The sequence below is a fragment of the Hipposideros armiger genome, unplaced genomic scaffold (assembly GCF_001890085.2).
Source record: "Hipposideros armiger isolate ML-2016 unplaced genomic scaffold, ASM189008v1 scaffold_255, whole genome shotgun sequence".
NCBI classification, from domain to species: Eukaryota; Metazoa; Chordata; class Mammalia; order Chiroptera; family Hipposideridae; genus Hipposideros; species Hipposideros armiger.
The window spans coordinates 67,829-81,600 of NW_017731605.1; the positions used below are offsets into that span (position 1 = coordinate 67,829).

The window sequence follows — 13,772 nt, forward strand, 5'->3', positions numbered from 1 at the left end:
TGGTGCCAACTTGGGCCAGTGAAGCAACGTCTTCCACAACTAGACTGAAGAACAAAACGACAGCAACTTGTCTGTTCCCCTTCCCCCAATTCCCCAATGCTGTTCCCATCCCCCCAATTCCCCAATAAAAAAATCTTAAAAAAAAAAAAAAAGCAGTTGGTTCTTCCAAATCTTGCAATAAACTTGTTGCTTCAGAAAGATGTATCGGGTACTCTTGTGTCCTCCAGTGTGAGAAGTATGTAATGACGTAGTACTTGGACTTAATTGAAACAACTGCGCACCTTTGCATGTTGTGCTCCTCTGGGTCTTCTGTTCCCTTGGCTTTGAACCCTCAGCTATCTTGTCTGTTTCTCCTTTACGGCAGGATGGTGTTGGTTGTTCACATAGCACACACACTGCCTTCTTCCTCCGGATGCTCAATTTGAAGGCACCACTTTTCTTTTTTTAAAGTACAAACAACATGCACAAGCAGAGAATCTCTGTGACTGAAAGAGAATAATTTCTTACAAAACCGTTGGTCCATCCCTTCCACACTGGTATACTAGACACTCTGGAATTTGAGCCCTTCCAGCCCCTCCATCATAGTCATCTTGCAACTCATCTTGCATCCATTTTTTCCCAGCTCTGCACCTTTGCTTCCTACCTTCCCCCCAATTTCTTGCACCTGGAATGCCCTTTCCCTTCCATCCATGTAATCTGAAGCCTACCCATGTTTCAGGTGCAAGTGGGGTGAGAACAGGTCTCATGACTTTTAACTGATTTCCCCACATAACAGAGTGCATAGCCCTCCTAGCCATAACCCAGCTGGGTGGGCTGAGCCCTAAGCCCTAAGTAGCAGCAAGACTGGGGTTAAAAGACAGACTCCAAGGTGGGTGTTTGTCAGTGAGGAGAGTGTGGTCCAAGGGACGATGTCAAGGGCAGACTGCAGCCTCCTGGTTCCACTCTCTCAGGAGGGTGGGGCTGCTGAGTGGCCTAAGGCACAGCTGGGCTCCAGGCTCCATGGTTACCACTAGCAGGGCCTTAGAGACCTGTACATCATTGTGACACCCTCCCAGCTGCCTGCTGCACGTGTGGGCACCAAGGGCTCTGGAGCCAGTCCTCAGGGCCAGGAGGCTGGACAATGGGGCTGGCGATTCTAAAGAAGGCTGGCTGCCCAGGGCTTTTTCCACATGCTGCAAGGGCAGGGGAGCTGTGTGCGCGGTCTCATTACTCAGAAACACAGACATGAGGCTGGACCTAGCAAGAAGGAAGAGACAGAGGGGTGTGGACATCAGGGGCTATGGCTCCCCATATCTCAAACCAAACTCCTGTCCTCCACCCCTGAACTTCTCCAGGGTGCCTCATCTCAGTGGGCGTCCCCTACCCTTCCATTCACCCAGAGTAGGGAGCAGTGTGGCCCGCTGATTAGGAGCAAGGACTTTAGATCTAGACTGCCTGAGTTCAAATCCCAGCTCTGCGGCTCTGTGGTGACGTTGACAGTGTGCTAGTCTGACCTCTCTGAGCCTCAGTTTCCTCATCTACAAAGAGGAAACGACAATAGTACTTATCTCATAGGGCTGCCATGAGATCTAGTGAGCCAGTACATATGAAACAGTTAGGCCGTAGCACCTAGCACACAGTCAGCACCACATAAATGCTGGCTTATATAGTTGTTATACTTAAGCACTATAGTGGGCTACAGGATGGCCCACAAAAAGGTATGTTAATGTCCTACTTCCTGGAACCTGTGGATGTGACCTTATATGGTAAAAGAGTAAACATTACCTTACATGGCAAGAGGTGTGATTATGTTAAAGATTTTGAGAGGAGATGCTTATCCTGGAATATCCAGGTGGACTCTAAATCTCAGGAGTGAGGCAGAGGGAGGTTAGACAGAAGACATTAGACAATGTGATCACAGAGGCGGAGATTAGAGTGATGCCAATGGGAGTCGAGGAATGCCAATGGCTCCCAGGCACTGGAAGAGCCAAGAAAGGATTGCTTCTCCCCTAGAGCCTTCAGAGCGAGGATGGTCCTGCTGACAACGTGGACTTCTAGCCTCTAGAACAGTGAGAGGAGAGCTTTCTATTGTTTGAAACCACCCAGTCTGTGGTACTTTGTATAGCAGTCCCAGGAAACTATTGTAATACAGGTGCATCTTGGACATAACCATCTCCTTCTCCTCCCACCCCTTTCCCAAGTCTTTCTCAAATCCAGCAATTCCTCTCCATCTCCAACATCAACATGGTCTAACGCACTCCCTATGAGGCTATTCCCATCCCCACCCACTTTCCACCCAGCAGCTGCACTGAACTTTCTCATGCCCCTCCCACACCAATCCAGGAAAAAGATCGCAATAAAGATCAAAATCCTGCCCGTTGCCTACAAGGCCCTGCACAGGCTGGCCTCTGTCGCCTCCTCTGCCCGCCTTGTTATGCTTGCCCTCAGGCCCCAGTCCCTCTATCCAACACTCGCTCTCCAGCCACAGGGCTGCTACATCTACTGTCACCCCCACCCCATCCCTGACCTGTGTAATTCCTATTTCAGCTTCCCCAGCAATGAAGATTGCCATGGATTCCTTCATCACACCCCCAGTGCACCCAAGCAATGGATCAATAAGTGGATGGATGGACGGACAGACAAATGGAAGGATGAGTGAATGATGTGTAAAGATTCTGAACATGCCAGGCATAGCGAATTGGACAAGCCATAGGTTAGCCACTGACCTATAACCTTGTGGATCAAGAAACAATGAAATAGCAAAGCAGAGATTTCCTTTCTTGAGGACCAGGATTTGGAAATGTTAAGAAAATGAGGAAGTGCTCTCAGAGCACACTTTACTTCCTCCCCAAACCTGGTTATGTCCCCCTTTACATAAGCTCACTTCACCATGTACCTAACCCTCGTGGCCACAATCATATTATACCTGTCTCCCACACTGGACCCCAAGTTTCACAGCAGTCTTGTTCACCACCGCATCCTTGGTGCACCCAAGGTATGAGTGAATGAATGGTGGTTGACAGAGGAGTCATGTAAGTTGACTTCATGACATAGTTCACAGATGCACCTAAAGGAGAGTGAGTCCCAGAATCAAGGATCAGTTTCTTGTTGATCTGTCTGAATGTACCTTTAAGGTTCCATCCAGGCCTTGCTTATGAGAACAAGGGGGAAATGTGCAGAGTGTCCATGAAGGCAGCCATGTGGGGAGAGGAAGGTCCATTAAATCCCACACATTAAGACTGCAGAACCTGGAGCTGGTCAGCCTGGAGAAGAGCTCACTTGGGGCCAGTTGTGTCCTCCACACTCTGCTGGGTTCTCAAAAGCAGAGAGTACAGATGTGGTTTGTTTCATTCCAGAAGGAAAAGCCAGAGCCAGAATGGGGGGATGGGGGCAGAGACACTCTAAGGTGGCAGACATCAGCTGAAAACACAATTTAAAAAAAACCAGGACTATTCAGAGAGGGAAAGAAGAGGTAGCAGGTCATTCATCCCGGGAGAAGTCCAGGCATTAGATGCCCACTTGTGAGACAGGTATTGAAGGATTAGAGCGCTGGAAGGACCATCTAACCTTGAGAGTCTGAGCTTTCACAGACTCTCATAATTCTATCACGATTATATGCACTGTAATGTGGTTGTCACCAATTATACATTCTTAATTGAATGATGAATCATGTTAAGAAATTTTTACTATAAATCATACCATAGCGTTATCACTGTATCTTGGCTTTGATCTTTCTTGAGGATGCCCATGACATAAAAAAGATATGCCCTGTCTCCTGCCCACCTAATTTCAACCTTTGCTTTATAGCGTATCTACTTCTAATGTTTTTTTCTTCCCAATTCATTCTGTAATGAAGTACAAACATAATTTTTCCTAAATAACATTTTACTATGACAAAATCTGGCTAATAACTTCGAAAGACGTTGATCTCATCTCTAAGTCCTCATTCTGTAATTTCCCTGTGAGGAATGTTTAAGAACCTATTTTCTAACAAGATCTAGAATAAGGCAATTCTTCAAGAAGACTTCTTTTGTTGAATTTTAACCCTAAATTTAGAGCTAATCTGAGCACAGCTCACATGGATGCTTCATCCCTGTCTCCTCTGTCTTTACAAGATGAAAGGGTTTTTGTTACCAGAAACTGTTTTTTCTTTAAGTCCTTGCTCTGGAATGATTTAACCACATATATAACCGATGTATATTATTGATACACTTGTACATATAAGGACAGACTCTTAATACATAACCAAACAATAAATTACATATGGAGCAAGGTAGAACACATATTTAATTTACAGTAGAGAATTTGATTCCTGAAATATGGAAAAATGGACATTAAAGTTGGTGGGAAAACACTATGCAAATAGCATGTAATCTTGTCCTATATTATTTTCTAAAAGCAGCTTATAAAGAAAAAAATTAAAAATCACACTAAACTCTTAGCTGTTAAAATATTGGGTTGTCGGAACAGTCATGACTCATTTTTGCAATGAAAAACAGGAAAAAATACGTCATGACTTTTTCAACAACCCAATACCTTCTGTAACAGAAGAAATATACATATATATACATATATAAGCATCATTCATCCATAAATATTTTATTATTTCTCTCTAAAATATGACTCAAAAAAAACCAACCATAAATCCTTATATCTTCAAAAAATCAACAATTCCTTATTATCATCAAATAGCCACTCAGTTTAAATAGGGCTAACTATACAAACTGCAGAGGTTACTGTATTTGTCACTTCAGATTCTGAAATCTGAAGAATAAACATGAATCTCTGGCACCCTCTGGTGTTTAAGCACAATATAGCTTCCCTTACTCATCCCAGGTGTACTGGCAAACCAAATAAAAACTGATTTTCTTAGTGGAAAGTCCCAAGCAAAAAACAATTTTTCAGTTAAACAAGTAGTTTTGAAAAAGTAAGCAGATATCATTCTGTTATTAAACCTCATCCAGTTAAGTCAAGACAAGATCTAACGCCAAAAACTAATACCTCCTGTTATTTAACAAAAGAGTCAACATCAAAGGTCTATTTTAAGCTTCATTTCAACAATAACTGAAGTGATATCAATATCCAAGAAAGCAAATTAAAAAAAGACATCACCATAAAAAGATGCATAAACCACATATGACACAAATTACTAGAAAGTATTATACAAAATTGAAAACTGTATCTTAGTGCAAAAACAAAAGATATCTTATAATAAAAATAGTTAAGATTATAGGTACTTCTATTCTTTTCCGAAATTATTTCAACAAATATTTGAAAGCTTATCATAAACCAGGCATTGTTCTAAACATTATACAACAGTAAACAAAAGTTATTATAAATTCTCAGACAGATTTAAAAAGGAGTAGGAAACACAAGGAAGGGTGAACCAATAAATAGGATAACTTTAGATAAGTGTTTTTAGACAGTGGATATGATTTAAGAAGCCAATTTACATTGATTGGCCAAGCAAAGACTCTCTAAAAAGATAACTCAGACTTTTAAACTGAAATAAGAATGACCAAACCATGTGAAGCCTGGGGGACACAGAGTCCAGGGACTATCACATCTAAAAAATGTACAGTGGGAACAGGATTAGTGTGATTGAAGAACAGAAAGAAAAAGAAGAAGGAACCCAGGTCCCTAAAACCATGAACCATTATACCTGCAATGGTCTGCCTACTTCCAATTTTCCTGAATATGAGAGAAATATTCTATCTTGCTTATGCCACTGTTTTTTAGTTTTTCTGGTATATACGACCTTACTGAATTCTAACATCTACAACTATAGTTCAAGATGGTTCACATCATAAAATATTCAATTCTCCCCCACATTAACCTAATCACATAATCTCAAAGCAAAATTTTCATAGAACTGCCCTGCTGCTTCTAAAATTCATGTGCAATAAAAAAAAATAACAAGACATCTTTGGTTAAAAAGGAGTAAAGAAAAAGGACTTACTCTATCAGATATAAAAACAAATAACCAAGGTGTAATTGAAAACAAAATTATTAACATAGAAATAAAACAAAAACATGGCATTAAAATGAAATGCTAGAAATGTACCTTTGTGTAAATTATAATTTACTATAAGATAAAGGTGGCATTTCAAGTCAGAAAGGTAAGGATGATGAATTCTTCAGTAACTACTTTTAAGACAAGCAATCCAATTGGGAAAAAGTTAATTTCTGCTTCAGACATTTATGAAGACAAAATCAAGAATTACTGAAGATGAAAAGCTATGTGTGCATATGTGAGGTGTGTCTGTATAGATGTCTTGAAAGAAAATATAGGCACACATCAATCTGAGCTCAGGACAGGAAAGCCATATAGGAAGAGACTGATAAATCTAATTTTGTGACTTAAAAATCTTCATAGAACAAAAGACATTAAAAACAAAAGTACACATTAAACAAAAGATTAGGAGAAAAATATTTACAACATATATAACAAATAATTACATACATATATCTAGTATATATAATTCTGGAAGGTAATAAGCACTCAACAGAAAAATGAGCCAAAGTAATAAGCTAGAAATTTCCCAAAGAAAATACTAATGGTGACACTTTTGCTTCAGGCAGTAAGTGGACTAGATTTACTGAGGAGACATTACATGGTATTATGACTAGACCAGCATAAAACATTTTCATTCCAGTGCTGGGTGCACAGAAATTGTCAAAAAGGTGTCAGTAAAAATAAGCAATGAGCACACACACTGTAAAGGCAGAACTGCCTCAGGCAAATGCCTGTGGCTAGCACTAGTTCTTGGGCCTCTGTTAAGGTGGAGAAATTTTATCTGAGACTGCTGCTTAATAAGTCAGCTTCCCTAGAACAAGGCTAAAGTGGTCTCAAGTCAACAGTCATCCCTGGTTCCTAGAAGAAAGTCATAAATCCTCTATGGAGAAAAATAAACCTGATTTAGGCCCTCAGGTTTAATCTGTTTTACCCATCCAATAAGGTTTTAAATTAAACAATTACATTTTTCACTTCTCAATGTCCTATTTGTTTTTTTTCCCAAATCTTTGTATTCATTTCTTCATAGATAATTGTTACATGCTCATTTTTGTGATTCCACACTTTATTTTTAACCATTTTATAACAGCTTTTAATAATGAATATTTGATCATCCAATATTTGAAGTCACTGGAGTTCCAAATGAGTTGCTGTTTCCCTGTAGTTTAACACAGGGTGGCTTTTCTTTGTATGTTTTATCTTTGAAAGTGAACACATACCAGTACATGGATACCAGAAAACAATGGAAAGACACCTTTAAAGTGCTGAAAATAATTTTTAAAAAGTCAACCTATAATTCTAATCTCACTGCTGACATCATTGTCTACATAAATGACCTAAAATAATCTAAAAATTATCAGAAATAAGAACTTAACAAGACAATTGGCATATGATTTAAAACAAACAAACAACAGCCTGCTTTCTACATACTAGGAACAGAATAGGCAATTACCAAAAATATTATTTACAGTAACTATAAAAAGGTGCCTAGAAATAAATCTAACAGATAAATGCAACAACTTGTGTGCAACCTGTACAAATAAAAATATTGATATATCACTATTGAAATATGTTAAAGAAGGCGTGCCTAAGTGGAGACATAAATCATGTGCATAGATTGAAGGCTCAAAATTGTACAGAAATCAGCTGAAGGACAGTGGACCTATGGGCTCAAGGCCACGCCAATTCAAATTCCAGCAGGGATTTTGGTGGAATTTAAACTGATGCTTTCAATTTATACAGAATAGCAAAATCCTAAGAACTGCCAATGAAATAAGAAAGAGCAGGGGGTAAGGGTATGAACTGTTTCAAAGAACAAAATGAAGATATGGGGAGAGTCAAGAAAATGATGTATGAACAAAGTGGAACTATTAATAAAGAGATAGAAAACTGAAAAAGAAACCAAAAAGAAATTCTGGAGCTGAAAAGTACAGTAACTGAAATGAAAAACTCACTGAGGGATTCAAAGCCAATTAGAGAAGGCAGAAGAAAGAATCAGTAAACTTGAAGAAAATGGAAATTATTGAGTATGAGAAACAGAAAGAAAAAAAAGATTAAAAAGTGAACAAAGCCTACAGGATCTATGGGACACCACCAAACGGTCAAACATATGCATTGTAAGGGTGCCAGAGGTGGAGAAGGGGAAGAAAGAATATTTGAAGAAAAAATGGTTGAGAGCATTCCAAATTTGAGGAATGACATAAATATAAACATCTAAGAAGCTTAACGAACTCCAAATAAGATGAACTCAATAAGACCCACAACGAGAAATATGATAATCAAACTTTCAAAAGACAAAGAGAGAATCTAGAAAGCAGCAAGAGAGAAGAGAGAGTGAGAAGGGACTGATCACATACAAGGGATCCTCACTAAGAAGATTCTGAGCAGATTTTCAATGTATCATGGGAGGCTAGAAGTCATGGGCTGATATATTCAAAATGCTAAAAAAAAAAAAAAAAAAGCTCAATCTAGATTCTTATATTTGGCAAAACTGTCCCCCAAATGTAAAAGAGAAATTAAGATATTCCCAGATAAACCTGAGAGAGTTCAAGTTTTGTTGTACCAGTAGCTTTGCCTTACAAGAAATGCTCAAGAGAGTCCTGCAGAGTAAAATGAGAGAGGACACTAGACAGGAACTTGAAGCCACATGAAGAAATTTAGGTAAATGGATGGGCAATTATAAAAGCTAGTATTTTAATAATGGTTTGTAACTCCATTTTTTTGTTTTCTATGACTTTGGAGACACGCTAAATAAAGACAATTATTAATTTAAAAGTTAGAATCACAGAAACTTTGATTTAGCTCCACATTTTGTTTTCTACATAATTTAAGAGACTAATGCATTTAAAGGATTGTAAGTTTATGTTTTGGTTGCACACAAGGTATAAAGATAAAGATGTAATTCTGTGACATCAACGACCTAAAACGATGGGGAAAGAGCAGTAAAGGAGCAGAGTTTTTGTACATTATATAAGTTAAGCTAGTATATAGTCACACATTGCTTAGTGGTAGGGACACATTCTGAGAAACACATCAGTAGGTAATTTTGTCATTGTGTGAACATCATAGAGTGTATACTTATACAAACCTAGATGGTATAGCTTACCACACACCTAGGCTGTATCGTATAGCCTATTTCTCCTAGACTACAAAAACCTGTACAGCATGTTACTGTACTAAATACTGTACAAAACTGTAACACAATGATAAGTATTTATGTTATTTAAACACAGAAAATTACAGTAAAAATACAGTAAAATATTTTTTAAATGGTACACGTGGATAGGGTACTACAAGGAATGGAGCTTGCAGGACTAGAAGTTGCTCTGGGTGAGTCAGTGATTGAGTGGTGATTGTGAAGGTGTAGAATGTTACTGTATACACAACTGTAGACTTCATAAACACTGTCCCTGCTTCCTTCCAACAGGATAAGAAATAGTGCATCAAAGCTGTCAATGTGGTTCCATGAACAGGATGTGGGCTGAACTGATTGCAAATATCAAGGTGAAACTGGCTGAGTAAGGTATACATCACCACAACAGTGACTGTAGGAGGGAGTGAAAGGTGGCCTGAGGCTGAGCAGGAATAAGAAATCAAGATGGAGAGATAAAGGAACAGATGATTTGTCATGGCAGTGTGGTTTGGGCTATTGCATGTTAGATCCGTGGTCAGATTAAGAAGCTTTGTGGTACTCATAAAAAGAGAAACAGTTTAATATGGAGAGGTTGTACAAGTGAGGACTCATTTTGACTTTGGAAATTTGTTTTTTTGTTCCATTGACACTATCTGGCACATAAGGGCTCTCTCTGGCATTGAACTGATGGAAGAAATAAAACTTACCTATGCTTTACATCATTACAACCTGAAAACATTTCCAAAACACAGGGACAGACTGGTTCCACACTACCACAGAAAGCTTTACTAAAGTGGCAGTGGCACTTAATACCTAAGGTAGTGCCTGTGAACCCGTGCCTTGTACAGGATCTTAGGTCCTCAATAAAAAAGTTACAGCAATGTACTCTGAAGACCATCAAGCTAGCTCTGGGGGGGCTGTCGCACCCTCTGAATATGTAGCATTGTGGTAACAGGAGCATCTGGGCTGAAACAGGTCAGTGGCTGACTGAGATGTAATCTGTACATTCAAAATTGAGGTGCTGTGAGTGAGTGGAAATCTTTTGCCAAGCCCCACATTACTGCGCCCAGCAGAGAAGAAAAAAAAGTCCTTCTGAACCATATATCCTTCCATTTCTTAGAGGAAATTCAGCTCCATTATAATCTTATGGGACCACCATCATATATGAGGTCTGTTGTTGATCAAAATATCGTTATGTGGCACATTTTAAATTACAGTGTTATTTTAGGATGTTAAATGTACTTCCCATGGTAACCCTGAAGAAAATAGCTACAGAATATACACAAAAGGAGAAAAAAATGTAAACATTTCACTATAAAAGAAAGCAACTAAACACAAAAGAATACAATAATGTAGGAAATGAGGGACAGAAAAGCTGTAAGACTTAAAGAGAACATTAAAATGATAAGTCTCTCTTTATCAGTAATTACTTTAAATGTAAATGGAATGATCTTTATATTCAAAACACAGCAACTGGCAGAATGGATAAAAACATATGATCCTAATACGAGGTGTGATAAATATGGTGACTGTTTAAATTAAAAAAAAAGTAATGTATTACAGTAAAAGCCACATTGCCATTAATCCCCCTCAAAATACTCCCCCTCGCTTTGAACACGCTTATCCCACCATTCTTGCCACTTTCTGAAGCAGTTCTGGAAGTCCTCTTTCATAAGTGTCTTTGGTTGCACTGTTGTGGCTGCCTTGATGTCCTGAATCGATTCAAAACATTTACCTTTCATGGTCATTTTGACTTTGGGGAAGAGCCAGAAGTTGCACGGTGCCAGATCCAGTGAATAAGGTGGATGCGGACACACTGTGATGTTTTGATTTGACAGAAATTGCCATATACCAGAAGCAATGTGTGACATGGAGCTTTTCCTGTTTTGATTAAAAAATACGGTTGAATGCTGCCGCCGAGTGCCATCCAACAGAAAGGCAGGGATCTTCAATATGGGAAGTGGCGTGTCGAACCTTAGTAACAGTGTGTGACAAGTTTCAACTTGTTTGGTGTAGTTGGGTGTGAGCTACAGTTGAGAGAAGGTGTTTTAAAGTGTGCTGTAAATCATCCTCCATCATGACAACACTCCATGTCACACATCGCTTCTGGTATATGGTAATTTCTGTCAAATAAAAACATTATAGCGTGTCCTCATCCACCTTATTCACAGGATCTGGCACCATGCGACTTCTGGCTCTTCCCCAAAGTCAAAATGATTCAGGACATTGAGGCAGCCACAACAGCATAACTAAAGACACTCATGAAAGAGGACTTCCAGACTGCTTCAGAAAGTGATAAGAATGATGGGAAAAGTGTGTTTGAAGTGAGGGGGAGTATTTTGAGGGGGATTATTAATGATGATATGTCTTTTACTGTAATAAATTTTTTTAATTTAAACATTCACCATGTTGTTTGATCACACCTTGTATACATACTGTCTATAAGAAACTCCCTTTAGATCCCAAAACACAAACGAACTGAACATGAACAGATGGAAAAAGATATTCCATGTAAATAGTAACCATAAGAAAACAGGAGTGGCTATACTAATATCAGACATAATAGACTTTAAATCAAAAAAGGTTACAAGAGACAAAGAATATTATATATTAATAAAAGGTTAAATACAGCAAGAAGCTATAATAATTATGAACATTTACGCATCTATTAACAGACTAACAAAATGTATGAAGCAAAATATGACAGAACTGAAGGGAGAAATACACGGTTCTGCAATAATATTTCGAGACTTCAACACTCCACTCTCAATAATGGATAGAACGAACAGACAAAAGATAAATAAGGATACAGAGGACTTAACACAATAAAACACAAAATAAGTGTTTTTAATATACTAGGCTCATCTGATGAGTAGCATGTTGGGTGGAATTCTAGATATAGGCGTTGCTGACACCTCTCTTTCACCTGGCACAACCAATGTGCCTGATGGAACAGAACCAGCTTCAGGTTTGTCCAGATTCCTTGCATGCAACATTAGCTTGGATTTCATTAGTTTATTTCTAGATATATAAAATTATAGTACTCATACAAATTGTAAAGGTAACAAATACTTCTTATATCTTTTGAGAAAAATGATTCTTCCAAACTATTAAGGTTATATATTGGGGATTGTGGAGGTCTGTGTAGCTGCAAAGCTACAGTGTGACTTCTCTTGTACTAGTTTATAAGGGTGCATACATTCTGCCTTTATATTAGTGATGATACAATTTCAAGGTATCTTCAAATATGTTATTATTTTTATCCTTTTAACATGAGTGTAGAATAGTCACACATTTATTTGTATATAGGCAATAAGTGGCAATTAAAGAATATCAATACAAAAAGGACAAACCTAAAACTGTAAAACTTCCAGAACAAAGCATAGGACAAAATCTTTGTAACCCCGGGTTACATAAACATGTCTTAGATAAAACCTGAAAAGCATAAGCTACAAGAGAAAAAGTTAATGAACTGGACTACAAAAAATTAAAAACTTTTACTCTGTGAAAGATATTAGTAAGAAAATGATAAAACACACCATAAAGAAAGTATTTCCAAATCACTTATGTAGCAAAGGACTTGGATCTTGACTATATAAAGAACTCTAAAAACTCAACAAGAAGAAAACAAATAACTCAATAAGAAAAATGGGCAAAAGACTTGAACATACACTTCACCAAAGACGATATAAGGATAACAAATAAGCACAAAAATAGATGCTCAACAGCTTCAGTCATAAGGAAAAAGCAAATTAAAACCACAATAATAATAACCAAAATACACTTATTAAAATGGTAAAAATTAAAAAAACCTGAAAATACCAAGCACTGACAAAGTTGGAGTGCATGTGGAACTCTCATCACTGCTGGTAAGAATACAAAATGATAGTCTCTTTGGTAAACAGTATGATAGTTTCTTAAATATAGATGCTCTTGGACTTATGATGGGGTTACGTCCCAATAAACCCATAATAAATTGAAAATATCTTAAATGAAAATGCATTTAATACACCTAACCTACTGAACATCATAGCTTAGCCTAGCTACCTTACACATGCTTGGAACATTTACATTAGTCTACAGTTGGGCAAAATCATCTCACTACTGCCCAGCATCATGAGAGTATCAAAGGGCATATGGCTAGCCAGGAAATGTTCAAAATTCAAATTCTGAAGTATAGTTTCTACTGAATGCATATAGCTTTTGCACCATTGTAAAGTTCAAAAATCGTAAGTTGAACTGTAGTAAATACAGGACCTGCTGTAGTTCAACGCACACTTATCTAATGACCCAGCCATCATATACCTAGATATTACCACAGAGAAATGAGAAACTATGTTCACATAAAAATCTGTACGTAAATGTTTATATATAATTGTCAAAATCTATAAACAATCCAACCCAATGTTCAATAACAGGGAAAAGGATAAACAAATTTACACTAATATAACCAATATTTCCCACCAATACAAAGAACAATCTTCTAATAACTCAAAAATGACATCGAAAATGAATCTCAAAAACATACGGAGTGAAAAGTCAGATGCAAAACCAGATAATGTAATTTCTCATTTACGTGAAGTTCAAGAATAGACAAAAATGATCTATGGTGATAAATATAAAAATAGTGGCTGCTGGAGGCAGGGG

The 13,772-nt window shown here is 37.9% G+C and overlaps 1 protein-coding gene across 1 annotated transcript in view; it reads right to left on the reverse strand.

Moving 5' to 3' along the window:
- Window positions 1–13,772, reverse strand: part of TAF4B (TATA-box binding protein associated factor 4b) — a gene marked incomplete at its 3' end in the record, with an annotated part of 77,830 nt that overhangs the window by 23,949 nt on the left and 40,109 nt on the right. The gene's annotated exons all lie outside the window — the stretch shown is intronic.